The 6,000-nt window shown below is 36.0% G+C and overlaps 1 protein-coding gene across 2 annotated transcripts in view; it reads left to right on the top strand.

Annotated features, from left to right (window-relative positions):
* The first annotated feature begins 475 nt into the window (after nucleotides 1–475).
* LOC135208409 (uncharacterized) overlaps nucleotides 476–6,000 on the top strand; it is a 224,592-nt gene continuing 219,067 nt past the window's right edge. For both annotated transcript variants that reach the window (XM_064240546.1, XM_064240544.1), the window contains exon 1: nucleotides 476–840. The gene's annotated coding sequence lies outside the window, so the exon portion shown is untranslated. The remainder of the gene's footprint in view (nucleotides 841–6,000) is intronic.

Raw genomic sequence — 6,000 nt, 5'->3', positions numbered from 1 at the left:
ATTTATATATGATCTTCTAAGAGGCCCTCAATGAAAGATGTCAAGATCAGTCTTTGCCTGAGAGCGTTATTATGTCACCGGAGAAGCTACCACTTTTCTTTTCATTATATATTCTTGATTTGCAGTTTGTAGAAGGCTTGAGCCTCCAATGGAATGATGATGTGGACGTCTTGCCCGCAGGGGATTGATCTCGATTCAGAATTACGGAAAGAGTGGGAGAGCTTATGTTGGTCTGCTTTCCTTTGCGGCTAGCCCATATCAAAGGAACACGCCCATTTGCTTTATGCTTAAAAGTTTGTCATAAATTTCACGTGACACATATATATATTAAACTATAAAAATATTAATAACGACGTCATGTTTTCATATCCAGCGCACGAGCAAATAATCATGAACTGGCAACCGTTCTTCAGCAGGTAAAGAGTCCCCTAATTGTCGTTGCCTTGTTGCCCTGTTCATCGGCGACGGCCGCAAACGCGACGCAAACCAGGCTCAGTTGGCTGCAGACAGCAGACCGACGTGGACTGTTACTCGCTCCGACAGCGGACTTCCTTCAATGGAATCTACTTTTGTGTACAGTTAGAATTGAGTATCTCGCACATTATACAACAATTATTCATTGTGAACTACAGGTGTCACGTTGATGTTTATTAGGTATCAGAATAATAGACTAATTCCAGAATTCTCAGACAAGAGGAAAATAATATTTTGAAACTGAAAGTGATGAGTGAGCAAATTCATACTATAAATCGTACGTCTTGAAAATCGTTGTCCTGGATTTTGCGTCATTATAGTTTGAAGAAAAGTATTTTCTTCGGTGATCGTCGACTTCGATAAAAGGTATGTCTAGAGTTCAATTGAATCTGTTTACTGATTTCTATTGTTTACATCCGAAGACATTGTATTGACGTTCTTAGGCTGGTACCGACCGCATTTCAGTCAGTGATTACTGACACATACAGACACATACACACACAAACACACACACACACACACACACAATATATATATAGTATATATACTATAATTATTAATATTATAATATAAATATAAATATATATATATATATAATATAAATATATAATATATATATATATATAATATATATATATATATATGTATAATATATTATGTATTTATATATAGTATATATATATATATATATATATATATATATATATATATATATACACACATATGTATATTATATATATATATATATATATATATATATATAATCCTTTATAGTCATTTATAATGAACGAAATTATTCATAAAATGTTACATAATGCTAAGATTATGTTAAATTTTAAGAGATATTTTTAGAGCGTTTGGAAGAAAGTTACGTGAATTACTACCTACCGTTACAAAAGCAACGTTCATGTTGATGGTTGTGAAGCTTTAATGTATTGCGTTTCAGTACATGTGCCTATTAATGAAGTGATAATCTTGTGCTGTTGTGATTTTAATTATAGGTATCTAGTGCTTTTGCAGCATTTCTTTCATTCAAAGCCACCTAGATTTAGTAACACAAATACATTTCAAGTTCGCGTACACATATATATGTGTATATGTATATATACATATACATATATATATATATATATATATATATATAATATATATATATATATATTATCTATATACATACTCCATGGTCTTCTGCCCTCTAGATCAATTGATACCTGAAAAGTGTAGCCTTTCGATTGCTTAGCAAGACTTTAATGATGATATTGATCCTAGCTGACATTCATACCTTACCTAGCTGGGGTGGGCAGGAAAGAGGATGGGGGAGGGGAGTTAGCCTGGGTGCATATGACGGATCTAGCAGTCTTAAGCCGTCGCTGCACCACTCATCTAAGACTACTACCTCTCCTCTGATTGCAGCTCATCATATATATATATATATATATTTGATTGATTGATTGCGTAACGTAGGCTCATGTTATTAGAGAATATGAAAGAATGGCCGAATGGTTGCTGTTTATTTATGTTGATATGAGAAAGTAGAGAAAAATTACAAATGTTACTGATGAATTCAAAAGGACTTCCAAAAGGAGAATCTTCACAGTGAATATTCACCGTTGGGGGTTGGTACCGTCACTGCGCCTCATGCAGTGCACTGTAGGCATACTTAAAGTTCTTTGCAGTGTCCCCTCGGCCCCGAGCTGCAATCCCATTCGTTCCATTTACTGTGCCTCCTATCTTATTCTTATTCTTCCATCTTACTTTCCACAATCCCTTAATAGTTGATTCATAGAGTAACTGCTTAGTTTTCTTCCTGTTACACCTTTCAAACTTTTACTGTCAATTTCCGTTTCAGCGCTGAATGACCTCATTGGTCCCAGTGCTTGGCCTTAAGCATAAATGCTATATTCAATTCAAAGGGAATGTTTACATATGAAAATCCAGGTACTTGAATGGAAAGCAGGATGACCTGCATAACGGAGATAGATGACATTTATAATTAGAGTGACTGTTACCCTTAATGCTTTAGAATGACCCGGTAGATGAAGTGGCTGAGTCTAGACAGAATGAGCTCTGCGGAAGCTGTTGAACAGAATTAACTTGAAAGCGAAAGTAGGTATTCTAGTTTGAATTCAGGCTTATTTGTGGGAAGGACTATTGTTGAATGTAAGAAAAAAATACGGAAACTGGTGAGATTATTTTTACTAAAAAGAAAAAAAAAATGTCCTCAAACTAGTGTTGTCCTTTTGAAAGGTTATAGACGTTTGCTATGCCGTTTATTGATCTTTCAGTGATGGTCAGTATACTAATCATTTTTTCCGTACAGAAAACCAGCACTTTGAACCGGTTTATCTAGAAAATAGCAAAAAGCAACCACATCTAGACGTACATGTGCAAATCTGCGGCCTCTCCACGTAGGTAAAAGAGAACAAGGGTTAGTAGACTGCTGAAGAATAGATGGATGTGATCAAGTATTTATATTAAGAATAAAAAAAGCTATGACGTGAAAAGGAAAAATCATAACCTACGTAAACAAGGCCAATTGAAATTGTATCTTCACTACCGTTGTAATAGTTTTTTGATGACGAATTAACCTGCCCCTTGAAGAAATGTCAGTATCACTCAGGTAAAAATGCCCTCATGTCGATTTTCATTGTGGATCAAGCATGGAGACCCAATGCGCCTTTTCATTTGCTGAATCATTTGCCATTTTGAACTTTGCCTTATTTGAAATTGCTTCTCTGTAAAACTTTAGTCTTATCATTTGTTATAAGTAGGCCGTTTTTTCTTCATAAAGGATTCACATGATGGGATTGAACACTCGTCTTTTATAGAGTTCAACAGGATAGATTTTAAGCATTAGACTTTTGTGTTATTTTGAGCCGAGAATTTATTGTAAAATTTGCTTGGAATGAGATTTGATAAGTTATACCCAAAATGTATGTTCGAAAAGGATGTCATAAATTTTCACTTTAGGAAATTTTCGTAAAAGTTTTTAGTTAAGGTATATCAGTGAGGTGTATAGTAATTTATTTAAATATCGTAGGCTTCTTGGTTGACAATCTTCTCTCAACGTAATTAAGATGAATATACCATATATAGTAGAAACGTAAAATTTAAATATGTTTGATAATAAAATTCGTGGTTGATTAACAGGCTTACACACACACACATATATGTATATATATGTTTGTGTGTGCGTTTGATATAATTGCGATGAGCAGGTTCCCACGATGAATAATTATTTCTGAGAAGTTTTATTCATGATTTGTAATTCATCCCTTTAACTAAAAGCATTGACTTTCGATGTTAATTTGAGCTAAAACGATGAACCATTCTCCTGGTTTTGAGAATGGTTGAGCTTTAGCCCGACTTAGTTTCATGAGCTGTCCCAACATTAAGTTATCACTGGCCCTTGTACAGCCTAAGCCGATTACCTGGCCCATGCGTGTAATCAAGTATTAGCTTTTTGGGGATAATCAGGTAGTACCTGGTTAGCTTTAGACTCGAGGGACCGCTGATGCTCTGTTTTATTGGTTATTTTGACTTCATTAAAAGTAGAGCAGCCTCCAACAACTTGCATATTATATTCGTCAGGCGGTAGTGGCAAAGTTCTTGTGCAGAAGAAACAAAAATATATTCTCCAAAAAAGGGACATGGGGAATTTTTAATATTAAGGGAGATTGGAAAAGAGAGGCAATGGGAAACTCCTTAAACCTACAGTTTTGAAGGAAACAACTGCTTGAAAACAAAATTGTGTATGTCCCCTGTGAGTACTTTATAAAAATCAAGACTGCATTTGTACTTCAAGCCAGTTCTACGACTGCTACAACTTTTCCTTTGTGATGAACTCTCTTGTATCTGTAAAAAATGTCAGTTGCCCCATTGTATGTGGGTCGAACCAAAGTATATGGTTTAGGTCGAACAGCGTAGTCTTTGAAGCCCAAGAAAAGTAACGACAGCTTATTATTATTATTATTATTATTATTATTATTATTATTATTATTATTATTATTATTATTATTATATTTGTTTCGGAGAGTCGGAGATCAAATATAAAGAAGAGATAAGGGATTTTAGTGGAAGCATAACAGTTGGTGCTTTGCAGAATTTTTTGTTTTTAATATCATGGTGCACACCGACCATTACGCCTGATCCGCTGTTTGTGCGAATATCCTCTGCGTTAGGAATAATTGCATTTACTCTTGAATATTAAGCAGTTAATATGACATAAATCAAAATGGGTATCTGCGCCGGTACTCTCATCTGCCAGTTTGCGTTTGTTCTTCAATCGGTGTCAGCTCAATGACAATTTCTAAAATTTGGTGCAGGCGTCTTTGTGGAGTGCATACCCGGCTTACCACCTACCAACTCTTCCCTTCAGCCCTTCGTAATTCCCTCATTGCTCCCTCCCCAACCCCTCACTTCCATAGACAGACCCCCACATCCCCCGCCCGTCCCTATCCTCTGAGTCATAAATAGGATCAGAGTGGCTGGATCACTTCCATAAGAGGATTTGGCGGTATTGGGAGATGCAATCTCTCTCTCTCTCTCTCTCTCTCTCTCTCTCTCTCTCTCTCTCTCTCTCTCTCTGTGGACGTGTCACTAGAACTTTAAACACTGAAAATTAAGTAAAATACTATAGTATGATCAAATCCTGTTTGATTGTTAAACGAGTTTTTAAATTATACTAATATTCTCACATGATTTCCTGGGACTCACATAGACTGTGCTGTTATGTATAAAAATACGACGTAAGTGATCCTTTGTTTTTATTTTATTTTTTTTAATTCGGCACATCTCTAGGTGGTTCAGCCTCGTATGATGTATGGACAAAAGTTTTCCCAATCTCATAAGGATGTTCATTGTGGTTACGCGTGTTTATTCATTGTTAAAGTCACTAAATAGTATAAATAATTCTATAATGACGCTGGGTAATTAATGTTCTCCTGAACAAGAAGAATGAGAGTGAAAGTGCGTCAGGATAAGGCAGGTAGAAGCGAGTTGAAGAGAAAAAGGTCCCCTTAGACGTCAAAGGGAGACTCTGGGTGAGGTGAAGGTGAAAGTGTTTCCATTGCACAGCTTGATTTGGCTGGCGCTCAAATCAAGCTGTTCTTATTTGATATCAAGAACGAAAGAGAGATGAAGGGTTTGAAAGATAGAGCAATGTTGTCTTTGTATTTAATCCGACCTGTCCGTGATGCTGTTAGTTAAGGAACGTTCATTCAAATGACTCTCTACTTAGAACGGTTTGTATATGATAAATGAATTTATCAATGGTCAGTCTTGACAGAAAGTGACTCAGTATCTCTGAGTAATCCCTTAGCATACCAGTACGTGCGCTTATGGATGTGTACCGTTTGGTATTCGTACCCGTGCGCAGGTACGTACGCAAGTCATTGATGTGTGCGCCTTGTCTTTTGTATGCTTATAGCACAGTTTTCAGTGCTCGTAAATGTATTTTGTATTTTGGACGTAAGATGGTTAAAAAGCACATGACAAGAAAGGAGAATGGTCGCCTTTCAGATCCAC

Source organism: Macrobrachium nipponense, chromosome 35, assembly GCF_015104395.2.
Source record: "Macrobrachium nipponense isolate FS-2020 chromosome 35, ASM1510439v2, whole genome shotgun sequence".
Taxonomy (NCBI): domain Eukaryota; kingdom Metazoa; phylum Arthropoda; class Malacostraca; order Decapoda; family Palaemonidae; genus Macrobrachium; species Macrobrachium nipponense.
This window is presented reverse-complemented; position numbering and strand designations above follow the sequence as displayed.